A 15,498-nucleotide genomic window follows, 5' to 3' on the forward strand; every position below is an offset into this window, starting at 1 on the left:
TTCATTTAAGCCACAGTGTTTTTTTTGTTTGTTTTTTTAAAATATATTTTATTGATTTTTTAAAGAGAAGATGGGAGAGGGATAGAGAGCTAGAAACATCGATGAGAGAGAAACATCAATCAGCTGCCTCCTGCACACTCCCTACTGGGTATGTGCCCGCAACCAAGGTACATGCCCTTGACCGGGATCAAACCCGGGACCCTTGAGTCTGCAGGCCGACGCTCTATCCACTGAGCCAAACTGGTTAGGGATAAGCCACAGTTTTTAAGAATTACACATCAATGTGATTCTTACCAACCAGCAGCGTCCAAAAATGTATTCAGAGAAAAAGTGTAATTTTGAACCATTTAACAATCCTGGCTATACTATATATTTCACTATTTCATACTAACAGAAACATGTTCATAAGCATACTTTTTTCAGTCAAGCCTATCTTTATTTGTTTTAATAATTCTTTATTGTTGAAAGTATTACATATGTCCCCTTTTTCCCCCACTGACCCCCTCCAGGACCCACCACAACCCAGATCTTCAGCACCTTATTGTCTGTGTCCATGGGTTATGCATATATGCATACAAAATCTTTGGTTGATTACCTCCCACCACCCACCCTCCCCCACCTTCCCTGTGAGATTCTGCACTCTGTTCCATGCTTCCATGTCTCTGGATCCACTCTGTTCATCAGTTTATTTTGTTACTTAGATTCTACATATGAGTGTGATTGTGTAATACTTGTCTTTCTCTGACTGACTTATTTCACTTAGCATGATACTTTCCGGGTCCCTCCATGCTATCTCAAAGGATAAGATATTTTTTCTTTTTTACAGCAGTGTAGTATTCCATTGTGTAGATGTACCACTGTTTTCTAATCCACTCATCTACTGATGGGCACTTAGGCTGTTTTCAAATCTTAGCTATTGTAAATTGTGCCGCTATGAACATAAGGGTGCATATATCCTTTCTGATTGGTGTTTCTGATTTCTTGAGATATATTCCTAGAAGTGGGATCATTGGGTCAAATGGGAGTTCATTTTTAATTTTTTGAGGAAACTCCATACTGTTTTCCACTGTGGCTGCAGCAGTCTGCATTCCCACCAGCAGTGCACGAGGGTTCCTTTTTCTCCGCATCCTCGCCAGCACTGGTGTAGAACCAATATTTGACAAAATGTCTGGGCATCCAGTGGCCCAGTCAAGTTGACACACAAAATTCATCATCACATTCACCAAATATTTTTAAACAAATATTTTTTGAGTGTCTGCTCACAATGCTTATAGGCACTAAACCAATGAAACAGTGATATGTCAAACATGGTCCATAGCCTCAAGATATTTACATTTTTGTATATTTTTATTTTTATATAATGAAACTGTAAGGCTATTAAAATATTAATAACTATTAAAGCCACTTCCCTCAATCGCTAAGCATATTGTAATCATATTTGTCTTTTATATGTATTAACTCTCTAGCCTGTTTCTGGCAGCTCTGGCTATAGCAGAGACTGCTAATTGTCTGCCACATCTGTTCTCCCCTTCCTCCCCAGTAAGAGAACCATTACATTATTTGGGGCAGCAACGCATCAGGTAAAAGACTATGATTCCAGACTCCCTTGTAGTTAGATGTGGCCGTGTGACTACAAATGGCAATGTTGTATGATTGTGGGGAAAACTCCTTAAAGACAGCTGACTCCACTGAAAAGTGGGTTTTCTAGTGTTTCTCTCATTCTTCCAGTAGTCACCTGGGAACATGTACATAATATCTATAAATCTATACTCAGGACTATGAAGTGATCTTGAGGATGGCAAAGCAGCAATGTTCTTGATCACTCTGTGGACACACCAAAAAACCCGAGATGGACTCTTAAGGGTCACAGAGGAGGAAAATCCACTGCTATTTTCCATTTTCTCCAGCCCCAGCCCCAAGGCAATCTCATAGTGGGTGGCAGGATCATGGCTACCACAGATGTTGAAAATTCTAAGGGAGGAATGTCATTCTTTTTAACCAGAGGAGCAGTGGTCCCAAGATCATGGGTCAAATGCCTGCTGCTTATTTCTCTCTCTTCCAGTTACTTGGCCCCAGATACAAATGCAGCTGCAGGAAGTACACAGCAGAGCAGGGAAACTAAAGGCCCAGTTTTCTGTCTTGTGGGCTGGAAAGGGGGACCTGCAGGAGACAAGATAGTATCAGAGAAATCACAGAGAAGGGAACTCAAAGAGCAATCCCTTAAAGTTGTATATGAACTCCTGGGCTCACTTCTGTGGTATTCATGTATCGATCTGACCTTAAAGCACAGCAAACGCTTTGAGAACTGAACTGTGCAGTGAACCCCTGCACAAAACCCACACTGGCCACTAGATGGTACACATGATGAACAGATGCAAGTAGCAGTACAAAGCAGGCTTTGAAAATGGAATACTGGAACCACACCCATGGAAGCTAGGTCTAACTTACACACTGACTAACCGGGTGGAGTGGCTTCTAAAAATAAAAAATAAAAAAACAGTATTCTCCTTAGGATTTAACTAAAACCTATAAGCTCATAATATGCAAATGTTCAAGATCCATGCAAAAATTACTCCGCATACAAAGAAACAGAAAAACATTAATTCTCAATGGAAAAGAAACTAAACAAGCATCAATCCCAAGAAGATACAGGTAATGGAGTCATCGAGGACTTATCATAAGATCTTGTAACCATGCCCCAAACCATAAGAGCAAAATATTTTAAAATGACTGGAAAGATAGAAAGTCTTGGCTAAGAAATTAAAACAATAAAAATCAAAATGGAAATTTTAGAACTGAAAACAATAACAACTAAAATATTCATTGGATAGGCTCAAGAACAGAATGGAGATGTGAGAGGAAAGAGTCTGTTAACCTGAATATAGATCATTAGAAATTAACCAATCTATAAAACAAAGAGAAAAACAAGACTGGGGGGAGGAGTAACAGCCTCAAAGACTTGTGGGCAATACCAAAAAGCATAACGTTTGTATCAACAGAATCCCAAAAGGAGAGGAGAAATAAAAAATATTTGGAAAAATAATGGCTAAAACCTTATCCATTTTGGCACAAGACATAAAATTATAAATTCAGGAATCTCAGCAAAACACAAGAAGATAAACTCAAAGAAATCCAAACCCAGAAATATTATATTCAAAATGTTAAAAACTAAAAACAAAAGGAAAAAAATCTTTAAAGGAGCCAGAGAAAAACAACAATTGGAATGACTATAGATTTCTTGCCAGAAACCAGGGAAACCAGGAGGAAGAATGGAACTTTTTAAAAAATTCTTTATTGTTTAAAGTATTACCTATGTCTCCTTTTTCCCCCCATTGACCTCTCCCCGGCCACTCCAACCCCCCAGCACAGCCCTCACCCTCCTGGTGTCTGAGTCCATTGGTGATGCTTATATGCATGCATCATTTGGTTGATCTCTTACCCCCAGCCCCCGCTCTTTCCCTCTGAGGTTTGATGGTCTGTTCGATGCTTCTCTGTCTCTGGATCTATTTTTGTTCATCAGTTTATGTTATTCATTATCAAAAAATGGGCAAAGGACCTAAATAGACACCTTTCGAAAGTGGACACACAGAAGGTCAGGAGACATATGAAATCATGGTCAAAGTCACTAATCATCCAAGAGATGCAAATCAAAACAACAATGAGGTTCCATCTCACACCTCTCAGAATGGCTATCATCAAAAAATCAACAAACAACAAGCTCTGGCGAGGATGTGGAGAAAAAGGAACCCTCCCTCACTGCTGGTGGGAATGCAGACTGCTGCAACCACTGTGGAAAACAGTATGGAGTTTCCTCAAAAAATTAAAAATGGAACCCCCATTTGACCCAGTGATCCCACTTCTAGGAATATATCTCAAGAAATCAGAAACACCAATCAGAAAGGATATATGCACCCCTATGTTCATAGCAGCACAATTTACAATAGCTAAGATTTGAAAACATCCTAAGTGCCCATCAGCAGATGAGTGGATTAAAAAACTGTGGTATGTCTACACAATAGAATACTACACTGCTGTAAAAAAGGAAGAACTTTTACCATTTGCAACAGCATGGATGGACTGGAGAGCATTATGCTAAGTGAAATAAGCCAGTCGGAGAAAGATAAATATCACATGATCTCACTCATTTGTGGAATAAAAAGAATGGCACTTTTGAAGTGTTGAAGGGAAAAAAACTGTTAACCCGAGTTCTGTAACGGGTACAAAAATCCTTCAAAAATGAAAGTGAAATAAAGACATTCTCAGATGAAAGAAAACTAAAACAATTGGTATTCTAGCAACACTGCTCTAAAGCAATAGAAATGGTAAATATCCTGGTAACTATAATAGATTATCCTTTCCCTCTTAAAATCTTCAAAATAAGTACAACAGTTAAAATCAAGTTATAAATATTATATTAAATTATTACATCAAAAATATTTTTATAAAACACAATAGCAAAAAAGAAAACCAAACTGATTAAAAATGGGCAGAGGCCTTGGCAGAGTGTGGCTCATTTGGTTGGAACATCGTCCTGGACACCAAAAGGTTGCAGGTTCGATTCCAGTGAAGGCACATACTTAGATTTCTGGTTCAATTTCTGGTTGGGACATGTACAGGAGACAACCTATCGATGATAGATGTTTCTCTCTCACATTGATGTTTCTCTCTCTCTCTCTCGCTCTCTCTCTCTCTCTCTCTCTCTTCTCCTCTCTCTAAGCATGTCCTCAGGTGAGGATTGAAAAAAAATGGACAGAGGATCCAAACAGACATTTTTCAAAAGAAGACATATGAATGGCAAACAGGTACATGAAAAGGTGCTCAAGAGCACTAATCATTGAGAAGTGAAAATCAAAACCACAATGAGATATCACCTCACACCTGTTAGAATGACTATTATGCAAAACACAAGTAATAACAGGTATTGATGAGGATGTGGAGAAAAGGAAACCCTTCTGCACTATTGATAGAAATGTACTATAAATTGGTGCACCACTATAGAAAACAGTATTCAGGTTCCTCAAAAACTTAAAAATAGAACTACCATATGACCAGCAATTCTACTTCTGGGTATTTATCAGAGGAAACCAAAAACACTAACTCAAAAGGATATGTGCACCCCTGTGTTCATTGCAGTATTATTTACAACTAGAGGCCCAGTGCACGAAATTCGTGCACGGGGGTGTGTGTCCCTCAGCCCAGCCTGCACCCTCTTCAATCTGGGACCCCTCAAGGGATGTCTGTCTGTCTGTTTAGGCCCGATCCTGGTAGGAACGGGCCTAAACGGGCAGTCAGACATCCCTCTCACAATCCAGGACTGCTGGCTCCCAACTGCTCGCCTGCCTGCCTTCCTGATTGCCCCTAACTGCTTCTGCCTGCCAGCCTGATCACCCTCTAACCACTCCCCTGCCAGCCTGATTGATGCCTAACTGCTCCCCTGCAGGCCTAGTCACCTGTAACTGCCCTCTCCTGCAGGCCTGGTCCCCCCCAATTGCTCTCCTCTGCAGGCCTGGGTCTCCCCTAACTGCCCTTCCCTGCAGGCCCGGTCGCCCCCAACTTCCCTCCTCTGCTGGCCTGGTCACCCCCAACTGCCCCCCCCTGCTCGCCTGATTGCCCACAACTGCCCTTCCTTGTAGGCCTGGTCCCTCCCAACTGCCCTCCCCTGCTGGTCATCTTGTGGTGGCCATCTTGTGTCCACATGGGGGCAGCCATCTTGTGTGTTGGAGTGATGGTCAATTTGCATATTACTCTTTTATTAGATAGGACTAGCTTTCCCGTTGCAGGAAAAAATCCTGCAATAGGATTTCCTGCTGCACTCTACCCTGCCTCCGTTCCTCCCTTGTTCGCCCGCCTCACCTTCTCCTCCAGTCCGCCCGCGTTTCCCTTCTCCCCCGCCCCGCCTCCGCCCCGCCCTTGTCCCCCTCCTTACCTTCTCCTCCAGCCCGCCCCCGTTTCCCTTCTCCCCCGGCCCCGCCTCCACTCCACCTTTATCACTCGCCTTCTCCTCCAGCCCGCCCGCGTTTCCCTTCGCCCCCGGCCCCACCTCCGCTCCGCCCGCCCCGCCTTCTCCTCCAGCCCTCCCTTGTTTTCCTTCACCCCTGGCCCCGCCTCCGCCCCGCCCTTCTCCTTCCTCCGGCCCCACCTCCGCCCCACCCTTCTCCTCCCCTGGCCCCGCCTCTGCCCCGCCCTTCTCCCCCGGCCCCGCCTCCGCCTCGCCCTTCTCCTCCCTGGCCCCGCCTCCGCCCCGCCCTTCTCCCCCGGCCCCGCCTCCGCCCCGCCCCTCTCCCCCCCCACCCCCCACTTGCTTGCTTCTTCGAAGCTTTACTCCCTTCTGCAGCTGTTGGCTTCTTTGTACGCTGTCTTGATATGCAAATTAGCTGCCATCTTTGTTGGGGTAATTTGCATACTCATCCTGATTGGCTGGTGGGCGTGGCTTGGCTGGTGGGCGTGGCTTAGGTGTAGCAAAGGTGCGGTCAATTTGCATATTTGTCTATTATTAGATTAGATAGAGGCCTGGTGCACAAGTGGGGTCCAGCTGGTTTGCCCTGAAGGGTGTCCTGGACCAGGGTGGGGGTTCCCTTGGGGTGTGGGGTGGCCTGGGTGAGGGGCCTGTGGTGGTTTGCAGGCCAGCCACGCCCTCTGGCGACCCAAGGCTTGTACTGCCGGCAGTGGCAGCAGCAGAGGTGTGATGGGGTGTCACCTTACCCTGATCACTGGGTCGCCTCCGGCCCCTGAAAGCTCCCGGACTGTGAGAGGGGGCAGGCTAGGCTGAGGGACCCCACTCCAGTGCGTGAATTTTCATGCACCGGGCCTGTAATATATATATTGTTTCACAGTCAATTAGCATATTCCCTCCTTATTGGCTGTGGGTACTGCCATCTTTGTGAGGATGTGACAGTCAATTAGCATATTCCCTCTTTATTAGATAGGCTATTGTATCATCATGTTTTAAACCTGAAACTTATATAATGTTATATGTCATTTTTAAATTTTTATGTAATACATGCATGAATAAGTGGATATAATACTTATAACAACTATAATATACACAGGTGAAAGTAATTAGACCTATATGATGGTAGAGTATCTGCATTCAAATTGATGTTAATTTTAAGTAGATTGTGGAAAATATTCCTAAAGAGACACTGTCAAAACTCAATGGGTAAATTAAAAGAGGGTAATAAAAATATTCAAACAATACAAAAAAATAGAAGGAAAGGAGAAACAAAGGAATAAAAAGCAGAGGGAACATACACCTTATAATAAAATGGTGAATAGAAATCCAAACATATCAATAATTACATTAAGTATCAAGGGTCTAAACCAGTGATGGGCAACCTTTTTAGCTTGGTGTGTCAAACTTCGCCAAAAAACTGAGCATAACTCGGGTAGTGTGTCACTTTGAGGAAAAGACATTATTTCGCAAATGTTTCATCCTCAGCATGCGGCTGCCTCAGCGGCCGTGTGTCATCAGAAATGGCTACGCGTGTCAGTGTTGACACGCGTGTCATAGGTTCACCATCACTGGTCTAAACTCAGAAATTAAAAGGCAGACATTGTCATAAATTGGCAACAACCAAAACTGACTGATTAGATCACTACTGTTTCTCACCTATATGTTCCTGTGAAGATCCAGAAAATGTTGACCTTAACCTCTGACTCTACATGTCACCATTTTCAGCTCCTCCCTATGACTTATGTCATTGGATCTTTCAAACCAGTAATATCTGTTATCTATCAAGCTTTGATTCCTAAAGGAAGATTATAGTACATTTTTCAATTTCCCAATTAAATTATCTCATACTTTGGAAAAGCATAACTTTTGTGAGAAATTGAGGAAGAAATTTTCGTATGGAAACAGTTTTTTGGCCCTTTGATATGTCTTGCACTGAGTCAGATATGTTAAGTCTTCTATTATTGATGTGTTTTTTTTATTTCTCTTTGCATGTCCTGCAGTGTCTTTTTGAATAAAGGTGGCTACTGTCTTATTTGGTACATAGATATTATAACTTCATTCAGAATTGCATCTTTCAGCATTATAAATAATACTTCATCTCATTTAATGCTTTTTGACCTAACTTTTACATTGTCTGATCTCAGGATAACTCTGATTTCTTGCTGCTTGCATTTTCCCATTTCTTTATTTTTAGCCTGTCTGTAACATTTTGTTCTTGGTGTATTTCTTATATGCAGTATAGTCTGTGCTTTGTGAAACGATCTGAAAACAATTTTATTTATAGGTGAGTTATTCTCATTTATATTTATTGGTTTATATGACCAATATGTTTGCTCTCAATTCTGTCATATTATTATGTTATAGTTATCATGTGTAAGAAGTAAATATAAGCAAGATTTTGAATAAGTAAAAATAAAATTAAATGCTTATTAACCAAGTTTCAATTTCTTTCTGGCTATAAGCACATAAGACACACTGTTTGCTGACTAACTAGACCTGCAACAAAGTTGTTGAGTTGGCTCAGTAACATAAATAATAAAGTAATAAATAGGCCAAATTAGGCAATCTTGAATCTACAGTTGTCCCCCTTTATCCACAGGGTTCGTTGTGGTTTTAGTCAAGAGTGGTCTGAAAATATTAAATGGAAAATTCCAGACATAAACAATTCATAAGTTTTAAATTCGAGCTGTTCTGAGTAGTGTGATGAAATTTCCTACAGCCTGTTTTGTCCCATCCAGAACCTAAGTCTTGTCTTTGTCCAATGTCTCCCTGCTGTATACACTCCCCACCTGCTAGTCACTTAATAGCCATCGAGGCCATCAGAATGACTGTCACAGTATCGCAGTGCTTGTGCTCAGGTAACCCTTATTTTACTCAATAATAGCCCCAACATGCAAGAGTAGTGATGCTGGCAATTCAGATATGCCACAGAGAAGTTGTAAGTGCTTTCTTTAAATGAAAAGATAGGTATGTATAGAAAAAAACATAGTAAAAATAGGGTTTGATACCATCAGTCTTGGAATGTATCCCCCATAGACAAGGGAGACTACATAATTATATTTGGTCATGTCGATTTTGAAAACTTCTTTAATATTACTGTACTCCCCATCACCAGTCTCAGTTCTCAAAGCAAACTCATCTTTCTACTCATTAAAGTACATTATTTTGTTTTTGTGCTATCCTATACTATCACTGTTGTTTCAACTAAGCTAAGTAATAGACATGTATGGAGGCATATGGCTTGTACGTGTGCATTACAATGGCATTCAACATCAGTGGGATTCCAAGTTAAGTGATATATCAGTTTCTCATATTGCTGAAAAAATTCTAGATAACTGTGGTAGGTAAAATATAGTTTACATTGAAGAAAAAAAAAAGAGGTTTAAGGTACCTTTCTTTCATAGTCATGAGACTTGTTTCTCTTTCCTTTCCCTACAATACAACCAACTAGGTCTTGACATGCCAGGACACAAACACCTAACAAAAGACCTTGCCCAGAAGCTAATTTTTTGGATTCAAGTTAATAATGCTGACCAAAACTGACTTTGATGAAACACTCTCACTAACTGAAACTGGATCAAACTGCCTAAAATATTGAAGAGTGATGTCTTTTGGAGGTTTACTTGCAAGTCATGTTATTATTTAATCTTGAAGATATGGAAACCATGTAAGCAAAAGTAAATTATGATATAACTATCAATTAGTGGGTTTTTGTTTTCTTTTTTTAGCATTACATAGAAAAACAAGGCAAACTAATAAATTGTGGGACATTTACAAAATACTATGCAGCTGTAAAAAAGAGGAAGCTCTTACCCTTGGGACAGCATGGGTGGACCTAGAGACTATTAGGCTAAGTGAAATAAGCCAACCTGAGAAAGACAAATATCACATGATCTCACTTATTTGTGGAATCTAATGAACAAAACGAACTGACCAACAAATTAAGACCCAAATCATGGAGTCATGGAACAGACTAGACTGACATACTTCCATGTGGGAGGGGGGACAAGGAGAGATAAGCCAAAGAACTTACATACTTACTAGTGGCCCAGTGCACGGATTCATGCACATTGAAAGGTAATTAATTATCAGAAATATTTTAATATCGCTATTCACCCTTTCTCTATAATAAAAGTGTCAACCAAATTCACAATTGACAATGACAGACCAAAACGTGCAATTGGTGCCAGTGAGAGCTTTATATGTATTGCACATGCGTGAGTCAACTTAGCCTTTTACACATAGAGAGTAAACTTACTTAATTAGACCTGCTTTCTGATGTAGCTAAACTTTTTCCAGTCCAGTGAAGTGCCCCATCTTCTCTTTTAGGTAATTAATTGTCAGCAACACAGCAGTAAATATCAACACAAAGCAGATTATTATTGTAGATCACGCAGGGAGAACAAAGGGTAAAATATCTAACTGCAGCAGTGTTTGACTATATTCTGCGCAGTGAGAAAACCTGAAGTAATTTTCAAGGTGCACCATTTCTTCTTCTTTTCAGTCAGGTCAAGTTTCTAAACTTTCTAAATCTCCGTTTTCCAGCTAATGAAAAGGAAATAGGATTCCACCAAGTCTCCTATCTACCTACTCCAGAACTTCTGTGAGGATCAAATGAGATGAGGCACAGGAAAATGCTTCACAGACATTTGATTAAAGTGTGAAATGTTTGCACCTGGCTATAAAGCAAGTCATGTTCCTGGGCTGAAGAAACTGCAAGGAGGCTAGTTGCTAGGGAGAGAAAGCCGGGCGTTGCTATGTGACATCATTACCTAGTGCCCACAGCCACCTTTTGGGACTGGGCTGGGCTGAGCTGTGGGCTGCATTTTGCACCACGAGGTCTTGGCAGTGTGGGCTGCAATTTGGTGGTCTGTTGCTCCAGGGTGGTGGCGGGGCCTGTGTCCCACTTGGGGGAAGCCGAGTGTTGCTTTGTGGGCACCAGGACTGCGGTGCCATTTTTCTGTGTGCCTTACGGCAGCTCCTGCATTGAGTGCCTGCCCCCTGGTGGTCAGTGTGCATCATAGTGACAGGTCGGATCATGGGAGGGACACTTAGCATATTAGCCTTTTATATATATAGATATGCATACCCCATGGACACGGACAATAGTGTGGTGAAGACATGGGAAGGTGGGTAGAGGCTGGGTAGAGCGAGGGGAAAATAAGCATGGGAAATGGGAGACATCTGTAATACTGTCAACAATTAAAAAAAATAAGTGTGATTATTTTTATCGTGTTTAGAATCTTTTTTTAAAATATATTTTATTGATTTTTTTACAGAGAGGAAGGGGGAGGGATAGAGAGTTAGAAACATCAGATGAGAGAGAAACATCGATCAGCTGCCTCCTGCACACCCCCTACTGGGGATGTGCCCGCAACCAAGATACATGCCCTTGACTGGAATCAAACCTGGGACCCTTCAGTCCGCAGGCTGACGCTCTATCCACTGAGCCAAACCGGCCAGGGTGTGTGTAGAATCTTAAAGAGTGATTTATGAAACATTATTAGTCACATGAAAATTCCTGAGAAAAAATTTTAAACACATTCACCTAAATCAGAAGATATACTTGAAAATCACAAACATTAAATTATATAAGCACATATAACATAATAGAGGCAAAAATAACCACCTCAAATGCTATGATGATATCTACCTGAAATGATGTATATTTAAGTATATGCAAATAGTAAGAATTATACATGATTTATTACCAAAGAAGAAATATCCTATTTGTCTTAGGTTTTTTATTTTTAAATTAGATCACATTTCCTGTTAACCCTGATTTTTATCAATATAAAGCATCTCCCTAAAGTTCTCCAGCAAGTAATTAAAATATCATAGATGGTCAGACTTAAACCAAATTCCAACTTTTCTGACTATATTCCATTACACAATATGCGGGTATACAGAATCAGCTGAGCTTAGACTTCAATGTGAATTTACTTTCAAAAATTTACATTAAAGAGTGTAAATGTTTTAGGATAATGTCCAAATTACCCTTTAAAAGCAATAAATAAATAAATAAATATTTAGGATCAGTCTGTCAATATCTACAAAATAGCTTACTGAAGATACTCTCACATTTTTTCTATACTTTATCTTTATAGAAAACTAAATTAAGTTTTTCCCATATTGAAATATGTTATTATATTAAACATGTATATATTAAATATAATTCTTCAAACTAAGGCTAGAGATTCTGATATGCTCCCCTTCCATACCACACAGAAATATCATTTGTTGCCATCACTCTTTTCAAAATTACTGCTCTTAAAGGTAGTTTATTAGCCTTGATAAACTTAATATGCACCAGGAAAAAAGAAAAGCTACCTGCTTTAAAAGCTAAGTACTCTTTGAAGACAAAAAAATAAAAATATGCACCATTTATTTTCAAAAACATTTATTTAATGTTCATTGAGCAAAATTCTATACTAATTATGATTCCTGCCCTATAATAATCAAAATTTAAAAAATACAATGCAATAAATACAAATTGATGCGGTGCAACTGTATACATAAGAAACAAAGTTGTGCCCTAGCTGGTTTGGCTCAATGGATAGAGTATCGGCCAGTGGACTGAAGGGTCCCGGGTTCAATTCCGGTCAAGGGCACATGCCCAGGTTGTGGGCTCAATCCCCAAATGGGGACATATGGGAGGCAGCCAATCAGTGAGTCTCTGTCATCATTGATGTTTCTCTCCCTCTCCTTCTCCCTTCCTCTCTAAAATCAATAAAAATACATTTTTTTTAAAAAAGAAAGTTGTTAAGTAATGATAATAGGACTAATATGATTAGGAAAGTCTTCTCTAGAGAGACCATTATTACATAAACTAGTGACATTTTAATTGTAGGACTTACACACAGACAAAAAGAAAAATATTAAGTAAGAGATTCAGCATATATATTTTAAGTGGAAGGCTAAATTGGGGAACTAATGAGATAAATTTGGAGAAGATATAAACCTAATTGACAGACTGAATTTACATTCAAAACAGAAAATAACAACATACCATAAATACTTGGATAACAGAAGAGTAACATAAAGAAAAATGCTAACTGATTAAGGCATTTCTCTCATACTTAGATGTAGGATAGACTACAATACCGAAAATAAAACTAGCAAAACTTTCAGTTACCCAAAAAGTAGGGTGTGAGTTATGGCTGAAGAAGTCTTCATATATTTAGGTGACAGGCTGAGGTGTTATAGGACCGTAAGAAATACTAGTGTTTCTTTGGAGCCAAGGTTGTCATGAAAATCAATATGAATTCCTGAACTAGCCAAAAACTTAAAGGCCTAGAAGTCTTCAGAGTTCAGGGCAGATCAAGAAGGTTCCACAACTATGGTTTCAGTAGTAGACAGGTGTTCAAAAAAAGAAAAAAAATATATATATATGTATATGTGTATATATATACATATATATATACATATATATATATATATATATATATATACACACACATACATACATACATATATACACTTGAACAGTTGATAGCTCAATTTTGAAAATGAAATGTATTTTAATAAACACTGCCTTTATAGTTATTCAAAGTGTGTGTATACAATTTTTTGGGATACCCTATATATGAGGATATTGCCACTCCATGAGGTACCACACCACTGAGTAAGAAGAATAGTTTACTCCATTAACCTTCCCATTGTTGGTGAATTAGTTTTTTAAATCCAATTTGATACAATGCAGCCAATAAAGTTCAATTACAAATTCAAAAAATGTGTTCTTAATGCTGCACCTTTCCACCTTTGGTGAAAATCTCTGTGGTACAACGATTCTTAAGTAGAAATTAATCCTTATTGATGAACAGGAGTAAAAAGGGTTTTAATATAATAAATTCTTGATGTAAATAGTAAAGGCATAATTACTCTTGCTCAGGGAGTGCATATTCCATCTTCCTACTCAGAACAGACACTCTTGCCCCTGACTTGAGGATTTCAAACAGGTTATACCACTCACGTGGTCCTTTTAAGTGGTGATCCATACTTGGTCATAAACAGAAGGAAGCTACACATGAAAGTAACAAATTGTTTTGTCACATCAAATTTTCCCTTTGTTCTACTGAAAATAGGTCCAGACCTGCAGAATAATAAAAAGGAAGAAAAAAAAATCAAACTAGCAATTAAATTCATTTTGAAGTATTTACAATTTCATATTGCTTTATGACCACAAATGCTAAATAATCATAGATTTGTAAAAGTTGTCTGTCACCACAAAAATCAAAGAATTCACACTAATTTATTAAATAAAAGAAATCACAAGTCTAGAAGCCATTAAAACGGAATTTAAAAATCACCAGCAGAGAATTCCTGTCAGGATGGCAGAGTAGGTAAATGCTGTGTTCACCTCTTCCCAAGACATCAAAATTACAACTAAATTACAGAACAACCACCCTTGAGAACCATCTCAAGACTAGCTGAACAGAACCATAACCAAGGATATACTAGTACAGAAGCTACCTGAAGACTGGTAGGAGGGGCAGAGACCTGAAACAGGCTGGTCCCACAGCCACCTGTGGCAGAATCAGGAGGGATATCTTGGCTGTAGAGGTCCCCACTAAACAGTGAGGGGTCCCAGCCCCACCCTGGGCTCCCAGCCCTGAGCACCAGTGCTGAGAAGAGGCGTCCCAACAACAACTAGTTGTGAAAATGTCCTCTCAAAGGGCCCGAACTCAGACTCAGTAGCTCAAAAACGCTTGCCAGCTCAAGGACAGCAGCTTGAAAATTGCCAGGGAAATGTAGGGAATGGAATTGTCTGGCTTCAGGGTGAGGCTGGAGGGGGCAGCTCTCTTGGGACTAAAGTACTAACAGGCTCCACTGTTTCTTTGTTGAGCTCTCCCCACACATAAATGACAGGTGGGCACCAAAAATGAGTCTCCATTAACCTCCCTAACACCCCTCTCTCCCCACCCAGGTGATTCTCTGAGATCCCCTAAGCCACCCAACCCATGCACCAAAGGAACCTCTTTCTGCAGCTGTTCCTCATATGCTGCTGACCTTGACCCACTGTGCCGACTTTCCTAAAAATCTCTCAAAAATCCACAAACCCCAAATAAACAACAACTGGTCTCCATGTAACCTATACCTCTTGCTAAGCAGTCCCAAGCCAGGCACTCGTGGTGATAGGCTTTGGTTCGCAGCATAGCTTCTCCCAGGCAGCTCCAAGCCCAGCACAGGCAGCTACCAACCACAAACCATGTTGCATCTCCTACCAGGTGTCCCCAGGATGGACACAGATAGTGGCTAGCCTAGGCCTACACTGTAGTCCCTCCCGAGAGGCCCTAGAACCAACACATCAAGGGGACGACTTCAGACCTCACCAGAGCACCACCCAATTAGCACCATAAACGACACACCCCAAGAGTGGACTGGCAGGCACCAGAGTCCCCTAAAGTAAATCCCATTCCATGGGGTCAGCCCCCACACAACACCTCACCCACTGTAGCCATGGCCAGTCCTCACAACCAGGCAACCTCAGGGTCAAACCCACCCACTGACCTGCCAATAGCAATCAAGGCTCAACTACAACAGGA

General features: G+C 40.5%; 1 protein-coding gene across 2 annotated transcripts in view; it reads right to left on the reverse strand.

The window, feature by feature from the left end:
• The window catches only part of ME1 (malic enzyme 1), a 165,730-nt gene that overhangs the window by 146,829 nt on the left and 3,403 nt on the right, over positions 1 to 15,498 (reverse strand). The window contains exon 2 of one of the 2 annotated variants that reach the window (XM_054721755.1): positions 13,835 to 14,045. The exons of the other annotated variant lie outside the window; for it this stretch is intronic. The gene's annotated coding sequence lies outside the window, so the exon portion shown is untranslated. The remainder of the gene's footprint in view (positions 1 to 13,834; positions 14,046 to 15,498) is intronic. 2 annotated transcript variants of the gene reach the window in all.

Source organism: Eptesicus fuscus, chromosome 10 (assembly GCF_027574615.1).
Source record: "Eptesicus fuscus isolate TK198812 chromosome 10, DD_ASM_mEF_20220401, whole genome shotgun sequence".
NCBI classification, from domain to species: domain Eukaryota; kingdom Metazoa; phylum Chordata; class Mammalia; order Chiroptera; family Vespertilionidae; genus Eptesicus; species Eptesicus fuscus.